The sequence below is a fragment of the Petromyzon marinus genome, chromosome 53 (assembly GCF_048934315.1).
Source record: "Petromyzon marinus isolate PM22_M1 ecotype Great Lakes invasive population chromosome 53, UKy_Petmar_22M1.pri1.0, whole genome shotgun sequence".
Lineage (NCBI taxonomy): Eukaryota > Metazoa > Chordata > Hyperoartia > Petromyzontiformes > Petromyzontidae > Petromyzon > Petromyzon marinus.
The window spans coordinates 9,593,654-9,613,357 of NC_133719.1; the positions used below are offsets into that span (position 1 = coordinate 9,593,654).

Below are 19,704 nucleotides of genomic sequence, written 5' to 3' on the forward strand. Positions count from 1 at the left end.
TATTTGGGTCATCTTTACCCAAGGAAAGCTCGGTGCATTAGGGGATGGCTCAAGGTAGCCAGCCGTGTACCTCCGATTAGCACGGTTGGCTACGTACGGTGCGAAAGAAGTTAAATGGACACACGTACAACTTTCACCAGCTGCTACCCCCCAACCAGAAGGATGATCGTGAAGACCACGTGCAGTTAATCACCGCCACATTAATTGGCCTAATGTCCCAGCATTATACTGATTGTAGATTCCTCCTGGAGCTTCGTCTTTGTATTCAAACTTCGTACATTGAGTCACCTATAACGTTAGTACTATGAGGATGCGATCCCACCCTCCGTAACTTACCATTTAATGCTATAAACACTTCATAACTTACCATTCATATGGTCAACAGAGACACTTTATATTGAAGATAACGTGACATTTTACACCATACAGTATTAACATTAAAAACTGACAAATAAAATAAACACAGTTAACAAACTTAATTTTATTCTCATAGTACCATAGAGTGACAAATGTATTATTATTTTTATACATTTCCGAATATTCTAGATTTGAAGTTTTCGTGACTGCAAGGATCCATATTCTTTGGTCCTTTCGGTAAAGTCACGTAGGTGACTTTGTCGAAACGTCGTGATTTAATTTGTTATTTTTTATTCGTTTTTCCACCTACGTGACTTTACCGAAAGAACCAAATAATACATTTCCGAATATTTATTTCTAATTTTACTTCATTGTCAAATAGGGGGTGCTGTCGCGAGTTGTACGTATGTTGTATGTTGAACTTCTTTCGCACCGCACATAGCCAACCGTGCTAATCGGAGGCATGTGTGAAAATAAGAATTCAAATGTATAATGCGGCATTCCATCCTAGTGTAGTGACTGACTTGGAGACGCAAGTTATTGGAGGCAGTTATTTTATTCAACCAAGCACCCTTTGCACAATACACACCCTACGCTGGTACACACTCTTCTCCCTCTCGTTTATATAAATCTACGTAACACAACGCTAGCTGTCTGACACTGACGGCGCTGAATCGAGACTCAAACTACCGTCTAGCAGCGCAATATCAGGTGAAGATAACAGCGATGAAGGCGACGATCTTCAACAGCAACGACAGGGATCCCACTCCAAACGACAGCCCCGAGGTCCCCTCCCGAGGCCCCTCTTATGCTGGGGGGCGTGGCCCAGCTCTGCCCCTGGCCACGCCCCCTTCTGGAATCTACCAGCGGGTTCTCGATGTGCCCCTTCCGTAACCTTTCCCCTAGATCCCTCTCTGGTCTATCATGTGACCTGCTGTCATTCAGGGCTGCTGCAAGCTGCAGATCCCCTTCCCTGCCAGCAGCCAGCGCTATGCTGCTACGTGACCGATTCTATATCACTACACTAGGATCCCAATGCGCAGTGCATGAAAAGCAGGAAACAAAAACAACCCAGGGAACAACCAACCAAACTAAAGAGGGAAGGGCCACTTTAAAGAGATGGGGTTTCAAAGCAGACTTAAATAAATCTACCGACTTCAATTGCCTGATTTCAAGTGGCAAGGCGTTCCATAGCTTGTGGGTGCCATGCTCACAAAATCACCAAAAGTGCACAACCTAGGGCCTCTTTCACACGGTACTTAGCCAACCGTGCTAATCGGAGGTGTGTATGTGTGGATGTTGCACTCCTTCCGAACCGTCGTATGTAGCCAACCACGCTCATCGGAGGTGCGGTACAAATGGGAACACCACAGCAGGTTGTGTGTGGTGGGGTAAAATACACATCGCTCTCACATCTCTTCCAAGACGTCACCGCCAGAGAAGAATAATTGGCAAAAATGCCCTCTTAAGAAGGGCTCCCTGAGGGCTCCCTCCATTGGAGGACTTTCCCGCCAGCAGTGACGTGAGCGAGTGAGCTATCGGCAGGGCTGCACGCTTACCCATGAGCATAAATTAATCAATGGGTCATTTCTCGTGGTGTTCGTACACGCGTCCATGCAAAAGTAAAACCTTTAATCGAATCAACCTCCAATTAAAGTTATAATTTACAGGGCCTCTGTCAATCGACTGCTGGGTGAAGGCCTCCCCATGCCACGTGTCAGTTATCTGGGTTGTGTGACCATACTACGCCACGCCGGTCAGTGTGGCTCGGTGCTGGTCAGCTTGGGTTGGTGAAAAGTAGGGCGGGGGGCGGGGGATTAGTGGGGGGTCACAACCCATTAGGATATCACTAACCATTGATGTTAGCTGTGGCCGGGAATCAACCAAATTTCTTCGAGTTAATAATCTAAAACTAAACTTTTTTTTTTTTACTAGGTAAGGCCCACTCAGCTATGTAGCTCTTTATCGGAAGCCACCTGGCCATCTCAAATGATAGCTCAACGAAGTGGCTTATCACGTGGAAAGTTATAGCAGCCAAATACGTGAAACGCGTGTTTATTCTAAATGTGGAGGGATAACCCGGAGGAACCGGAGAAAAATCCACACGACCACCATCTGGGGAGAGACACCGCAAACTCCAAATATAGAGCAGGTGTCAGAGTTGGGATCGAACCCACGACCTTCTGCATACCAAGCGAGGTAGTTAACATCTCCTAGCCACCGTGATTATGATGAAAGACACGCAAACTCCAAATATACAGCAGGCGTCAGGATCGGGATCGAACCCATGACCTCCTGCATACTAGGCGAGAGAGTTAACATCTCGCCACCACGGCTCCCTGAACCACAGACAGTGGACAACTACCAAAAGCACCGGTAGGATGCTGCCGGTTAAACTTTTACTAACCTATTCGTATTTAATAGAGCAGTTCGCTAACCTCTGCCCTGCCGTTCCACTCTGAAATACAAATATATACGTACCATTTTGCAAAGGTCATAATTAGGGTCAAATATACATTGGTCCATTGGTCATTTGCCAATTTTAACATGGCAAACAACCCAATGGGTTAGAACCGTGAAATATTGAATGGGTGGCTTTTTTAATGTAACCAAGTTAGAAAAACAAGAAGTGGATGAAATTTGAGCCTAACCTTCCGACTTTTCTCTATGCCTGTTGATTTTGTTTATATTATCCAGGACAGCCATACTGAATCTGAAGAGACTTTCTTTCACGAGGGTCTTGCATTTAGATTCATTATTGGCCACTAACGATGGCATGGTTAAACCGCATTTCCCAGGGAGAAAACGCACGCACATGCAGAGCCTCGCACAGACACATTCAAGAATCCCCTGCTGTACCACAATCTTCATGGCCACCTCCCAGCCCAAGACCGCAACACCTGGCATTCCCAGGTCACCTTCCCATATAAGTATGAACCACGCTCAACGCCGCTTAATGCGATCGGACGCATTAAGAGTGATTCGGTTGTTGGTATGATTTTTTTTTTTACGTGTCTCCGGACCTCATCTTCGTCAGCAGTTCCGAGGACAGTGGTGGAATTTCAAATCGTGCACAATAGCGACCTGTTTACACACAAGACAACCCTCATTGGCTTACCCAAAGTATGAACGTCGCGGTATGCAATTTGGATTTACATTGCAACTAAATGCAACTGCGTCCCGAGATGCGGCTCAGCACAAGCGAGACTGTGTTCACAATATGGAACGAGGAGGCTTACGTGTAATCTGACCTTCTTATTTGGAGGGATGAGTTCAAAATAACGATTGATTTTTGTTTTACTTTCCTAAGGAGAGTTCGGTTTGTTTGAGATCACGACCGATGACAGTGATGACGTTGTTGCTCACGGACGGTCTTTGTGCGCCAGGGAGGATGAGGAGGTGGGGAGCAGTTGGGGTAGGGGGGGAGTTGGTGTGGGGTGGAGTTGGGGGTAGGGGGGAGTTGGGGTGGGGTGGAGTTGGGGGTGGGGGGGAGTTGGGGTATGGGGGAGTTGGGGTAGGGGGGAATTGGGGTGGGGGGGGAGTTGGGGGTGGGGAGGAGTTGGGGTGGGGAGTTGGGGGTGGGGGGGAGTTGGGGTAGGGGGGAGTTGGGGTGGGGTGGAGTTTGGGGTGGGTGGAGTTGGGGGTGGGGGTAGTTGGGGGTGGGGGGGAGTTGGGGGGTGGGGGGGAGTTGGGGTAGGGGGGAGTTGGGGTGGGGTGGAGTTGGGGGTGGGGGGTAGTTGGGGGTGGGGGGGAGTTGGGGGTAGTGGGGAGTTGTGGGTGGGGGGGAGTTGGGGGTGGGGGGTAGTTGTGGGTGGGGGGGAGTTGGGGGTGGGGGGTAGTTGGGGGTGAGGGAGAGTTGGGGGTGGGGGGCTCGCTGCGTCACGTGAGAGCGAAGCGGCTCCTTCTAACGGCGCAAAAGAGCGCGGGTGGCCCCGAGGATTCATCTTTTTTTTATTCTGTCGCGTTCGCGACTCGTGAGGAGCGATCCGTACAAAACGCGGCCCGCGAGATCTCACGCCACGGCGGGATTCGAACGGCAAGACTCAAAACGGGGCACACCGCTTGCCCGCACTTGGACCCCGCACCTTCTGATTAGCGCGAGTTGGCGGAAAAGGTTTCAGCGAACCCAGGCACGCGGAGCTTGCCCGCTCACGCCTCTCGCTACATGGCAGTCGCTGCGGCCCTTGCGTTGTTCTTGATGTTGTTGTTATTATTATGCTCCTCCCCCAAACACAACGGACTTGATTGAGTTCGTCATCGTCGCCATCGGCATCATCGTCAGCCGTGATCTACCCACTGCTGGATGGACCCCGCACGCCGACGCCGTCCCCTCGCGCCGATCCGGCGGCCGCTCTCCGACGGGTGGCTCCGAAACGTCGGGACGCCGGCAGAGGAAGGGGTGGGGGGAAAAAAATGGAACGATGTCTCAAAAGAGAAGCGTGGGGAGCCACGGACTCGAGTTGGTAACACGCGTGGCGCTAATGCGCCATGTCACGCCTATGCCTGGATGCACATTTGTCCGAGCGATGCCTGGTTCGTGTTTTATTTGTACTTTTAAAAGCCCGACGGACGAGTGCAGCGCAGCAAATGACGCCACTACCTGGGCACCGCGCGGAGCCGCACGCTGCTCAACGACTTTCGTCTCTCAAGCGTCTGAGCTCGGTTGCCACCTCTGAGGTCGCACGCAAACTGGACGGTATCGTGCGGAGGGAGGGAAAGAGGGAGGGGAGGGAGGAAGGGGAGGGAGGGAGGGAGGGCTACACGTAGCTGACAAAACCCTGGGACTTAACGCGGGATGCCGCGGTAAGACGACCACACAAGGTTTCCCCCGGGGAGAGATACCTCAGCGAGGAGACGATCCTGGGAGAGAGAAACAAACAATAACAACAACAACAACAACAAAAAAGCAGAGCAAGTGTCAACTCGACGGTCAAAACCACACGGAGCGCTCCTGGATCGACTTTGTCGACATTTTGCAACCGGATTATTATTTTGGTTGCTGTTGCTGTTGTTGTTGTAACGGACTGCCCTGTGAGCCACAGCGTAAGGGCCTCGTTTTGGCAGTGATCCCTTGCAGAGTGTTTCACACCAGGGTTGGACTCCCACCTTGCGCACTCAGAGAGAGAGAGGGGAAGAGGGCGTGACTGTTGTTCGATGTGGGGAATAACAATCTCTAGATAGGAAGACACAAGAAAAAAAAACTCCTCCAATTGTTCTTGTAAAATTTGGATGTGTGTGTGTGTATATATTTAAAAACGTGACAATTTTTTTTGGGTTCTTTGTTTCAAAAACACTTTAAAAATACGCTACTCAATTGCTTTTAAGACTACAACTTTTGAAATAGAGCCTTTGGTAAGACAAATGCTACGTTCAGTTATTGTATATACTGTACTGTACCACTTTTTTAAGTCTATAGCAATTGTCCTATGGATAAACTGGCCCCACCATGTAATCGTGGGATTTCCACTACTTAGTGCTGCCACAATGCTCACTTGCGCAGAGGAAAAACCCTAAAAATGTTGTCTTCTTCCACGAACCACCTTGCTTCTCAAACACACAGCAATGTTAAGAACATCCTGTATATACCACAACAACTTTAACATTTCGAAGCTTACATTAACCTCTAAATCAGTGAGGGATTGTTGAAGCGTTATCCTCACCGAGGGCTGAATTTGGCTTTAAAATGCCTTGGGCGAGCAACTACAACATTCACTTGGAGGCCAGCCACGTGTATTGGGTGGCTGCATTGGTCCATTGCCATTGACAGAAGTAACTAAACCCGACGTTGAAATTACACAGCGGTGAGTTCATACCGTGTCAACCCATACGATTTACCCGCATTCTTGTACAAGGAAATTTAGCTTTCAGGTCCATACGGCGTACAGCCGTTTCAATACGGGCAAAAAAAATTGCGTATCTGTTTGTGTTTTTCCCTTGTGATCGGACTTTGTAGGATGAACGTTGATATTTATAAGGGGCACGGGGTGACCAATAAGGTCTGAGTTGGTCTGTAATAGGGTAGGGCACTGATAAGGGGTTGACATGTATGTTAGTTTAACGCATAGGCTTTGGGAAGACGTCTTCACAATTCTGGCAAAATTGGCCCGATGAAGCTGGTTGTAATCACCAGCGAAACGTCGTACTCAAATCGTAAATGTTGTAAATTTACTCTCCAGCACACCGGTGTGCTGTAACGAATCGGCACGTTCTGTTTTCGCGACAAACCTTGCTCGTTGTCTGCGTTGGATGTTGATGAGTTAACGACGACACATTTAGATCTACGCGATCCAACCCAAAACGCTTTATTGCAAAGTATTGTTATTATTGCCATTGCACTCGTTTACCGTGGCGGGGGAAGAGACTCGACACATCTGCAAACGTGAACAGACTTGTGGTGAGCACCGCGGACGAGGTACTCAGTGTGAACCCACGAGGCAGCGGTTCAATGGGGAGGTGGCGGGTGTGCGTAGCGAACTCCGGCCCTATTAACACGTCTGAGGAAAACAAATGAAGGGGCGGGGGGGGAAAGAAAAAAAGACGTTTTTTTATCATAGACGGTGATTGTTGGCAGGCGCGATGTCGCGCTGCGAGCACGCGTGCAAGTGAGGGGGTTTGAGTATCGTCCGCGTTTGGGAGTTTGGGTTGATTCGATTGGCGTCACGTGCGACCGGGCCCCTTTTAGCCACGTTTGCGCGGCTCTTTCACAAAGGGAGATCCGTGGTGCGTGAAATAAACCACAGGGCTCTCAGATTCCAACCCCCCCCCCTCCCCCCCAAACCTTTTTTTTTATATAATCTCTGATCGGGTATCCACTGCTGATGACAAGACCGTGTGGTTGGCACCGCATGCCGTTATGACGCCTGCTGGTCGGATTTAGCACCGCCCGTTCATTCAAACGCCATAACGCGGCGTGGGTGTGTGGGGGAGACATTGAGATGAAAATGACGGCGATTTCACTGGGTTTTTTTTTACCAGTTAAAGGCCTACTGAGCTACATCGCTCGTCTTGTCAGAAGCGACCCAGCCTCACGTGATAGCTCAACGAAGTGGCTCATCGTCGCGTGGGAATTGATAGCAGCCAAATGATCCCAAGGCGTGATGTTGATTCTAAATGTGGAGGGAAAAACCGGAGGACCCGGAGAAAAATCCACGCGACTACAGGGAGAGAGGGAGAGAGAGAGACACGCAAACTCCAAATACACAGCAGGCGTCAGGGTCGGGATCGAACCCACGGCCTCCTGTATACCAGTCGAGGTAGTTAACATCTCCTAAGCCACCGTGATGATGATGATGAGAGACACGCAAACTCCAAATACACAGCAGGCGTCAGGGTCGGGATCGAACCCTCGAGGTAGTTAACATCTCCTAAGCCACCGTGATGATGACAGAGAGAGATACGCGCATACAGCAGGGGTTTCGGGATCGAACCCACGACCTCCTGTATACGAGGCGAGGTAGTTAACATCTCCTAAGCTACCGTGATGATGATGATGATGAGAGAGAGACACGCCAACTTCACATATACAGCAGGCGTCAGGGTCGAGATCGAACCCACGGCCTCCTGTATACCAGTCGAGGTAGTTAACATCTCCTAAGCCACCGTGATGATGACAGAGAGAGATACGCGCATACAGCAGGGGTTTCGGGATCGAACCTACGACCTCCTGTATACGAGGCGAGGGAGTCAACATCGCCTAGCCACCGTGGCGCCGCGTTGTTCTGGGTGCGTGGGCTCAACGCAGAAGCGGATATTAAACCCGTCCCTCATTTGCTTGGAGCTCATTTGCCCGTGATAAATGCGGCCCACTTTAACCCCCTTCTCCACACACACCTCCGCTTTTATTTATTTTTTGCGGCGCAAAACAAATTGGTGCTATTACCACGTTTGTCTATCCTCGCAACGGTGTTTGGGGGGGGGGGGGCGAATACGTGTAGCGGCGGATGTCCTAGTAACAGTAGCGATCGGCAATATAAGATAATTAATGTTTGTAGGGAGAGAGAGAAAGCGAGAGCTAAAAACAACTAATGAAAAAATAAGTTAACCCTCGATCACGAAAATGTTTAAGCATACAATAGCAACAACAACAAAAAACGACTTTAATTCACACGTGGTTTGTTTAAACGATACACGATGAAGAGAATTGATATGACGGTATAGTTGTACATATTTAATTATTGTTAGAATAAATATATCGAAGGCAACATAACGGTTTTTGCTCTCGGTTTTTTAAATAATTTTGCTTGCTTTCCTCTACTCATCAGTTACACAACTGTGCTTTGACTGTGCAAGATACATCGGTTCAATTTAAAATTGGGCAGTACCTGCCAGTTATACCAAGGTTATCAAATGCAGTGAGTTATACGTTGTTAGTCCGATCAAGAATGCGATATTTGTTATACATTTTGACTGCATTTATTTTTTCAATCTCCTGCAGTTCCACTGACACCATCAGCATCGTGCCGCGAAACGAAGACATTCATGGCAGCGGGCAGTGCACCACCCAGTGTCAAAGAATAACCGCGGAAGATGCCAACATAAGAGCAGCTTCTGATATTGCTCAAGTCACTCAAGTTTCAAGTTTCATTTATTAGGTAGAGCCCTGTGAGCCATGCGGCTCTTAAGTCGGGTGCAACCGCAACAAACAAATATGAATCTACATTGCAGAAAACTATTACACCACAACCAGACCAAAATGAAGATACAAAAACGATGTAACAACAGTAATCATAGGAACTGTGATTTTAAATTTAACAATAAACGATATACATAACACGTACGACAAAACCTGCAGCCATAGCTGGCAGCACGACACTCCCAGTGTATGATGTGTGAGTGAGTCAGCAGCAGCGTGAGTGAGTCTATGATGTGTGAGTGAGTGTATGATGTGTGAGTGAGTGGTAGTGTGAGTGTATGATGTGCGAGTCAGCGTATGTTGAGTGAGTTAGTAGTAGATTGAGTGAATGTATGATGTGTGAGTCAGCGCACGATGTGTTAGTCAGCGCATGATAAGTGAGTCAGTGTAGGATGTGGGAGCGAGTCAGCGGCAGTGTGAGCGAGTCAGCGGCAGTGTGAGTGAGTGTATGATGTGCGAGTGAGCCAGCACACGATGAGTGAACCTGTGTATGATGAGTGAATGGGTCAGTGGTTGTGCGAGTGTATGATGTGTGAGTAAGCACATGATGAGCGAGTCAGTGCATGATGTGTGAGTGAGTCAGTGCATGGCGTGAGTGAGTCAGTGTATGATGTATCTCGTTCAGTCATTCGTTCGTTTCTCAATCCGCGTGTCCTGGTGAGGGTCGCGGCGGCAGCAGCTTGAGTAGTGGTTGTCCACACCTCCATTTCCCTGGCGACAGACTCTAGCACTACTACACTATACACTACTACACTATATACTACACTACACACTACTACACTTTACATTACACTATACACTATATACTACTATACACTACACACGACACTATACACTACTATACACGACTACAATATACACTACAACACTACATTGCTACACACTATATACTACAATACACACTACTATACACGACTACAATATACACTACAACACTACATTACTACACACTATACACTACAATACACACTACTATACACGACTACAATATACACTACAACACTACATTACTACACACTATACACCACTATACACTACACTATACACTACTATACACAGACTCTATCTCTTCCTGGGGTAATTCCCAGGCGTTCCCAGGCCAGCCGAGCGACATCGCCCCACCACCAGCAACGTGCCCTGGGCCGGCCCCGGGGTCTTCGCCCAGTGGGACGCTGCTGCTGCTGCTGCCCGGTAGAGTTCCAGGGGGAGTCTACCGGGGGGGGCATCCTTTACCAGGTGTCCGAGCCACCTCAACCTGGCTCCCCTTGCAGTCACTTTCATTCGACTTATTTCTTGGCTTTGTTTTAGGCCACGACTCGCAGTGGCTGTTCTGGAAAGGGACATTGTTTTTGGTGTAATCGGCCGTGAGTATTTGGACATCTGGAAACGTGCGCGGCGTAATAATGCAGCAGCAGCAGCAGCAACATATTATTGGTTATTTCGATGAAGTCACGTAGATAGAAGAAATAAATATATATATAATAATAAAATATAATTAAACTAATGAAAACCACAATAAAAAGAGTTAAAATAAAGTTACAATAAAAAATAAATTGAAAATAATAAAAGCAAAAAACCCACGACGTTTCGATCGCAACACAAGCGGTCTTCGTCAGGTGGAGATAAAAGCCAACAACAACAACAACAGTCTTGAGGTCTCCTCCATAAGGTGCTGTGACGTCACCATATCTGCTGAGCCCCCCCCCCCCCACCTTATCCCCCAAAAGTCAGGGTAGTTTTTTTATAGGATATGTTTAAAAGTGAAACTTTTACATGAATAAAATACAAATTTAAAACACAGTTTTTGTTTTGAAAACTTAAGAGGCGTGTGTGCGGGATGGTCAATGTACATAGGGCAGTACAAAAAAGAAAGTGTTCATATGGGGGGAAAAGTTAGATGACGTAAATTTGTTACCCACATTACGTTCTTTAAAAGTTATATGCTCCGGCGTGTGTGGCGTGTCGTGGGTTCTGTGCTCGAATGAGACGGTGACCGTGGAACAAACAAAATAAATGAATACAAATAAAATCGGAAAGCCCGTGATCAAATCAAAATCGAGCGGTATATTTGGAGTTTGGGTGTCTCTCTCATCACCATCATCGTCACGGTGGCGAGGAGATGTTAACTCCCTCGCCTGGTATACAGGTCATGGGTTCGATCCAGACCCCGACGCCTGCTGCTGTATATTTGGAGTTTGGGTGTCTCTCTCATCATCATCACGGTAGCGAAGAGATGTTAACTCCCTCGCCTGGTATACAGGTCATGGGTTCGATCCAGACCCCGACGCCTGCTGCTGTATATTTGGAGTTTGGGTGTCTCTCTCATCATCATCACGGTAGTGAGGAGATGTTGACTCCCTCGCCTGGTATACAGGTCATGGGTTCGATCCAGACCCCGACGCCTGCTGCTGTATATTGGAGTTTGGGTGTCTCTCTCATCATCATCATCACGGTAGTGAGGAGATGTTAACTCCCTCGCCTGGTATACAGGTCATGGGATCGATCCCAGACCCCGACGCCTGCTGCTGTATATTTGGAGTTTGGGTGTCTCTCTCATCACCATCATCATCACGGTGGCGAGGAGATGTTGACTCCCTCGCCTGGTATACAGGTCATGGGTTCGATCCAGACCCCGATGCCTGCTGCTGTATATTTGGAGTTTGGGTGTCTCTCTCTCATCATCATCATCATCACGGTAGTGAGGAGATGTTAACTCCCTCGCCTGGTATACAGGTCGTGGGATCGATCCCAGACCCCGACGCCTGCAGCTGTATATTTGTAGTTTGCGTGTGTCTCTCTCTCTCTCGTGGTTACGTGGATTTTTCTTCGGTTCCTCCGGTTTTTTCCTCCACATGTAGAACCAACATCACGTGTTTAGGGTACACGACTGCTGCTATAAATTTGCACACGATGATGTAAGCAACTTCGTTGACCTATAATTTGTGATGGCCAGGTTGGCTTCTAAAAATAAGAGCTATACAGCTCAAGTGGGGCCTTTGCCTGGTGAAATAACACGCGGTAGGTAGTAGGTAGTCCAACCCGAAAACACATCCGAGAAAACCACACGGCTCAAATCGCCAAGACCCAACACTCGCTCTCTCTCTCTCTCTGTGGCATGGCAGCAGTGCCGAATTAAGCTAGTGCAGGCCCTTTAGCATATGTTATAAAGGGGCCCTAAATAAACAAAAAAAACGTAAATATTAAAACACAAATGTTTAACCTTCTTTGGTTCTTTCGGTCAAGTCACGTAGAATGAGAATAAAATAATAAATTGATAAAATAAAATAACACAATAAAATTCTCACGACGTTTCGACCACAAACACAAGCGGCCTTCATCAGGTGAAGGGACGAGACTGTGTTGTGGCCGAAACGTCGTGGGAATTTTATTGTGTTATTTTATTTTATCAATGTATTATTTTATTCTCATTCTACGTGACTTTACCGAAAGAACCAAAGAAGATGAATCCTTGCAGTCACGAAAGCTTTAAATACAAATGTTTAACTTGCTTAGTAAAGTAATTGTATTTTTTCATTTGCTATACAGCCAGATAATACGACAAATCGCTAACCTTAAACACCCAGTCGTTCATAAAAGTTGAAGGCGGAATAGTACTATAGTAATAGAACAAGTGCAGAATCACTGAACCGAAATTGATAGCTTGAAAGCGTTTAGCGCGGGGCCCTTGAGAGTGCGGGGCCCGTAGCTACTACTACATGTGTAGCTACTTATGCTGCTCGGATAATCCGGCACTGCATGGCAGTCCTCACTTTGGCCGGGTCTGCGTAAAAGCTCATTCGCAGGCGACATGGACTTGCGTTTCTCACTCGCACGGTTGACTACTCGTGGTGAAACTGACCACGGCTTTTGTAGCCCGCGCAGCAACAGCAGCGGCAGAAACAAGAACAACAGCAGCAGCAGCGAATTCGCCACCAAGTGGCGGTCACGCTGCCACAGCCGCTTGTGCCAGGCTAAGTGCACGTTGAGGCGGTCGCGTTGAGTGCCGGGAGGCTCGCTGCTGGCAGCAGGTCACGGGACAGACCCACGTGTTGTGTGGGTTTCACTGCCTGCAAATATTAAGATCTCCCGTGTAGCCTTAACGGGCTGTTGGGGCAAGTGCTGTTAGCGAGCGCCTATGAAGGCCGGCACGGCACACGAGGAGGTGGGTGGACAACACCACGGCCCGGCGCTGATGTTTTACGGCTGAGTCGACCTAGGGGAGGCCCAGCAGCGGTTCAGATATTATCCGTCACTGTTATCGGTCGTGAATTGGAATCGAACTCGGATTGGGCCGGGTTTATAGTGCAGCAAAGCTTGCTTGTGCTAATGTGAAGGCTTTTCCATCTCGCCACCTACACCACGTTGCTTGATTCCCAGATGTTGGTTGGTAATTTAAAGTTGGAGGAGGTGGTATGGGGGGGGGGGGGGTGGTGTTATGGGTTTAGGGGATGATGTATCAATGAGAAATTCCTCCTGGATTCTATTGTTATATTTCGTGGCATTTCTTCCATAACGTCAATCAATCCAAGTTGAGGACGTACATAAATGCGAAACTTTGCATTGTATTGTAACTGCGGTGTTATTTTGCTGCTCATTTTACCCTTTGCGCATTTTTGTTGTTAATGTACATACTGTAATTAGTCGATGGGGGACGGGAGCTGTTGTTGTTGTTGTTGTCTGGTAACTTGAAACAAATAAATAACCCCGTGCATTTATTTATTCACTTATAAATTTGTAAACGTAAAAAAAAATGCCGTTGGTTTCTATAACTGCTGCATCTCGCGGAGTATTAGGTTTACCTTTGTCAAATGTTTTTTCATATATTTATTCGCAAGCCCCCTTTCCCCCCCTTCTTGTGTTTGTGGCGTGTTTTTTTGTTATTTATGCATCCGGGACTGTTGACTCCTGTCGGATTCCTCGTACGCAAGAGTCAAGCGGGCCCCGTCACGGTGTGGATTGCGGCGTGCAGAGACCACCACCCCCCCCCCCCACCCCCCGTTTCGCGACTGACGCAAGAGCAATCCGAGCGGGGTGCGATGGATAAAATAATGGGGGAAAAAAAATATCGAATTATTATTTCTTCTTATTTTTTCTATCCACGTGACTTCACCGAAAGGCCCAAAGAGTATGTGAAAATAAGCATTCCTTTTTAATTGCCCGCTCCGGCAAAAGGCTGCCCCGCGTCAATCGCTGTGCGACACAGCCGAGCGGACAGATGACACGAAATCGCAACCCGCACGCCAAACTCAACGGGCATCCAAACCAACGCCACGTGACACGTTTGGAGACATTTGATTTTCCATAATACTGGGGGGGGGGGGGGGGTTGTGTGTGGGTTAGATCGCGTAAGTATTTAAATGTGTCGTTAAAACCCGCCACCACCCGACACAGCCAACTAGTAAGGGTTGTCACGTAAACAGAACGTGGCCAATTCGTCACTAGTACAGCACTGACCGGTGTGTTGGAGAGCCAAGCCACAACATTTACAATCTGAGTACGACGTTTCGCCAGTAATTACAACCAGCTTCATCAGGCGATAGCCAGATTATTTAACGACACAATTATATATTTACGCGATCTAACCCCAAAAAAACTCCTGTATCATGGATGGTACTGGTCGCGAAAGCCTACGTGTTAAACCGTTTGACTTTGTTTCACTGACATGTCATGAAGCGCGGCGTTGAATTAAAATGTTGGGCTCGCATCGGCATTCCTCAATGGGTGACATTGGACAGGTCAGAGGGAAGTAACCAAGACGGCTATGGAGAGGATGGGCCCTCTCGTGGCTGCAACAGTGAAGGAGATGCAGGATTATCCAGATCCACATCGCGGTTGAGCGATGAGATGCCTATGGATATCTTGGGTATCGCCACGATCAATTACAAAGGGGCCCTACAAAGAAAGCTGGAAGTAGAAGAAATGTGTGGGGTTTTTTTTAAAGGGGGAATGATGTTTTAAAAAAATTACGGGCAGACAAAAGGAATAACAAGCGTATTACGTATTCTTGGTTCTTTTGGTAAAGTCAGGTAGAAGGGAAATAATAAAATAATAAAATAAAATAATAAAATTATCACGACGTTTCGATTGCAACACAAGCAATCATCAGCAGGTGTGAGAAAACCCACAGCAAGAAAATTTGAAAAAAACGCCACTTTTTTCAAATTTCCTTGCTGTGGTTTTTCCTCATATATATGAATCCCTGCAGTCACGAAAGCTTTAAATCGAAATGTAAGTGTATTACGGACAACGGGTACAAAAATACACTTAAAAAGAATTACGAGAGAAAGACAAGTTCGAGATGTTTGGCCATGTCGTGAGAAAACAAGCGACTGGATGCAACGTTTTGACTGTAACGATTGTGGAGGTACTCGAAGGCGGGGAGACGGCGAATGAAGTCGATGAGAAATGTGAACCAGTGGACGCAAGCGAGGAGTACCTGACGTAAAGTTCGTGGAGCAAGCATCGTGGGCAGAGCTCAACTGAAGGCCACGTCTTGGAGAGAGAGGAGATCTCCCCAAATCCTGATACCTCGTCATGATACATCGTTGCGAGAGACCCCCCCCCCCACCACCACCCCACCAAAGACCAACTACCAACTAGCACCTCTGACTAGCACTGTCTGGCTACGTACGGTGCTAAAGAAGTGCAACGCACAAACAATGTAAGGACACACTTAATCTCAGCCATTGCCTTCAAGCACTTAGTGACTGTCTGGGCCAAAGGTAAAATAATGTTTCGGCTGGTTGCAGGGCACCTCGCTCAGGTGGGGCGACGATTGGCAGACGGTTTTGCGTTCGGGTGCAAGGTGGATTATTCCATCATCGCATCGTGAGAGATAGTGGTGGTGGTGGCTTTGAGATGCCCTCATTGCAGCAGTGGATTGACCGTGGCTGATGTTGACAAATCGAAAGTGTATAAATTGTATCGCATTAGTGGATTTGCTCTTGCCTTTACGGGTATTCAGAAGGTATTGCGATCCTTTAGCATTGCTGCGATGAAGACGCTGGTATGAGTGTGTGTATGTATGTATGTTGAACTTCTTTCGCACCGTGCGTAGCCAACCGTGCGAATATGAGGTGCGGGGGGAGGTCAAAAAAACTAAACACACAAAACGCAGATCTAAAGAAATACATTTTCAATCGAGGTGATTTAAAAGTGGCATAGCTCCGGTGGCTTCCTAACATCGGGAGGGAGAACGTTCCAGACGGGCTCGGACGCGCGTTTGAAAGATGGCGTTGACCGCCATCTTTGCTCGATGGCAGCAGCCAAAAGCTGCTGCTGCTGCTGCGAGGATGAGCGGAGTTCGCGTGATGATGGCTTATTGCTCCTTGCAGGTAATGCCAACCTGAGTGCGGTACTGCCCTGAACTAGTCACAATAAACACTGTCGGAGCCTCACGCACACGCACGCGCACACGCACGCACGCGCACGTGAGCCTGTGTATCATGAAACAGTAAGTTATTTATTTACCCAAGCCAGGCTCAAGTTAATCTCAAAACCTTTTTTTAAGAAGTGTCCTTGCCGCGAAGTCTCACCAATTCCTGATCGATTGTGTTTTCTCTGCAGGAGGAAACTAAAAAAGGCTTGAAAAAAAATCCACACATTGTACAATTGAATGGCATTCCATAAAAATCCACACAAACTGTATTAACAGCGGCCGACTTGCTGTAGTCTTGCCTTCCCGGGTAACTTCCTTGCGAGTGCCTCGCTCACATGATGATGTCGGAACAATCGGAAGGCAGATACTCGGGATGAGTTCCCGATTTTCATATTTACACGTGACGCCATGTGGGGAGACTCGATCTCGCCGTAGTAATGTGGAATTTCCACATCACTGTCTCGGAAGTGGTGAACGGAGCGGCGCGCACGATCCCACGCTCAACTATAAACTATTTTTATTTAATTTGAGCAGGTCAGGCTCACTGAGCTATACAGCTCTTTTCTCAGCAGCGACCTGCCTATCACATATGATAGCTCAACGAAGTGGCCCATCGCGTGGGCATTGAGAGCAAGCAGCAGTCAAATATTCGAATAAACAAGCGTTGATTCTAAATGTGGAGGGGCAAAAAAAAACCCGAGACGGACCCCGCTTCGGCTTCCTCGGGACACGCAATGTGTCCGCGTTCCTCGGACGAATGGTGACTGTCACCTTGGCTTCAAGTGAATACCCAATGATATTCAGGCTGGCGTGGGGGGGGGTGTGAAGACACTCCGAGTGTTTGCTATGGGCTCCAGTGAATGCCAGCCACGCCATTTGCATTCAGACGGAGCCAGAGGTGTCGAGTGATTGGCATGGGCCCTGGTGCGAGGAGCCCATCGGCTGAGCTACTTCAACACGTGGGCCCTGCGCACGACTCGATAGGCAGTGGACTTGAGCTCAGCGTTCAGTGGGTGGATGGGTGGGTGGATAGGTAAGTAGGAAGGGATGTGTGCAGGTGATTGGACAGCGAGTGCATTTGGCGCAACGGAGAAGGTGAAAGTAAAATGTATAACGGGACAAGGCAGTCCTGGTGCTGTATAGACTAAATACGATTCTCGCTGTGCAATGTTGCAGCTCAAAGACAGACCTTTCGATAGGCTCTCCACATGCCAAATTAAGAGGAAGGAAAACATAGTTCAACAATCTATGGGAATTCCACACCAATATTATCCAGCAGCGTTTTTTTTTTAAACAAGCAAACTCTGGGACCAGTTCTGATCCTCCTGGCCCTCGTCAGCAAGTCAGGCTTGTTAAGCAAATACTGCTGCATTGCCTAAGCGTTATTGGCAAGAGCACTCCCCTGCAGTAACAATGGTCTAATCAATAATATTGGTCTGGAAAGTTCATAGACCAGGGGTGGGGAGACCTTTTCCTTGAGCAGAGCTGAATAGGATTTTTCAATAAAAAAAAAAATACGTTTGGCAGGCAAAAAGGATAGGCTATAACAGGCTTTTGGGGCAAGTGCTGTTAGAGAGCACCTATTAAGGCCGGCACGGCACACGAGGGGATGGGTGTCCAGCCCCACACCCAACCACCTTTGTCTCCCGAGTGGCGATGTTTACACAATCATTTGAGGCCGAGTCGATCTAGGGGAGGCCCAGAACCGGTTCTGATAATCGCCACTGGTGTTGGCCGTGAGCGGAAATCGAACTCGGTGATTGCCCAGTCATAATGGAAGAGATGTAAGGCAAGGGATGTAGTGACATGAGATGAGAGATAGACAAGATCGTTGTGAGATGACAGCAGAGAGAGATATATACACGAGACATTGAGATCTAGTAATGTAAGAGAAATATAGATTGCAATGGCAATGTAGTGAGATGCTAGTTGAGAGCAATAGATGAGACAGAGATTTTGAGTTCAGAATCTGAATCTTTATTTCGACTGGAGGAATCCGATGAGCTTTAAATCTCTTTTTCACGGATTCCAGTAGGGGCTGGTCAATAAGTGACGCTGGGACAAGAATTGCAGACAAGCATGAGATGAATGTGATCTTTTTTTAATGATAATCCGCTTGGTGTGTTAATTAGGTGGGGGTATGGTGGTGGGGGAATGGTAGGATGGGGGGGGGTAGGAGGATGGGGGGATGATTGAGTGGGGGTGGGGGGATGGGGGATGGGGTGGGGGAATGGGAGGATGGGGGTAGGGGGAAGGGGGGATGGGGGGTGGGGGTAGGGGGATGGGGATGGGGGGTGGGGTTGACGAAGCTCATCGTCCTTGTGGGACTGATCAACTGAGTACCAAGCTGTGGAGATGCCGACAGTGGTTGTGCTGTGGATGTACTCGCCTCCACCGTAGAAATGCAGAATTTCCACCAATGTCTCACGGCAATGTCTCACGGCAATGTCTCACAGCAATGTCTCACGGCTGCATGCAGCAGATGAACAATCCGCCCGCTATGCTCATCCGAGCAGGAGACATCGCTTTCACCGCCCTTTATTATTTTAATTCCCTCTTCAGCGGGGTAAAACAAAAATGCAACGTAAATCACCAAGTATATTTCTCCTGTTAATGAACTCCCCCATAAAATGAGACGAGCTAAACCGGGTGGGAGGGGGTGTGATGCCGAGGCAGGTGTCGAGACCTACTTGTAACGTTGTACATCATCTTGTCCCGAGGTCCCTTCTTAGTCAAGCTGTTTCTTTGAACTGGTAAATGGGCAGCCGCTCAATGAAGTCTTCATGGCGTTTCACGTTACACGCAATATACGCGCGACGTGGCGCATGAATCATGGGCCAGGGACGCAGTTCAGATGGAGAGTCGCAGCGCTTGAAATGTTCATCCCCGCGAGATAAATGTCCAGCCAGGGTCTGAAATCGCCACTCCCGCGTGGTAGTGGAGCGGTGAGCGCTACGCTGCGCTACGAACCCGGCGACCCGAGTTCGATTCCCGTTCACGGCCAACACCGGTGACGATTACCTGAACCGGTCCTGGGCCTCCCCTAGGTCGACTCGGCCTCAAATGAGTCCCTGGTGCGATGTGGGGAGACAAAGGCGTCCCCGCGTGGTGCTGGCCACCCACCCCCTCATAGGTGCTCGCGAAGAGCACTTGCCCCAACAGTCTGTTCAGGCTATACGGGGGATCTTGGTCTTTGAGCTTAACGTGAAACGATGTACGAAAGAACTCCTCTCATCCACAACCCTATTACCGACGAATCCTAATACCTGCGGGATCTGTAGGGTCCGCAAAATCTCCCATTATACGAGCCCCTATTCCTATTATTCGTGATTAATAT

At 48.3% G+C, this 19,704-nt stretch overlaps 1 long non-coding RNA gene across 1 annotated transcript in view; it reads right to left on the reverse strand.

Moving 5' to 3' along the window:
- Positions 1 to 4,320: 4,320 nt before the first annotated feature.
- LOC142905413 (uncharacterized) overlaps positions 4,321 to 19,704 on the reverse strand; it is a 106,667-nt gene continuing 91,283 nt past the window's right edge. Inside the window, exon 2 of the long non-coding RNA XR_012929579.1 lies at positions 4,321 to 6,851. This is a non-coding gene — a long non-coding RNA (uncharacterized LOC142905413). The remainder of the gene's footprint in view (positions 6,852 to 19,704) is intronic.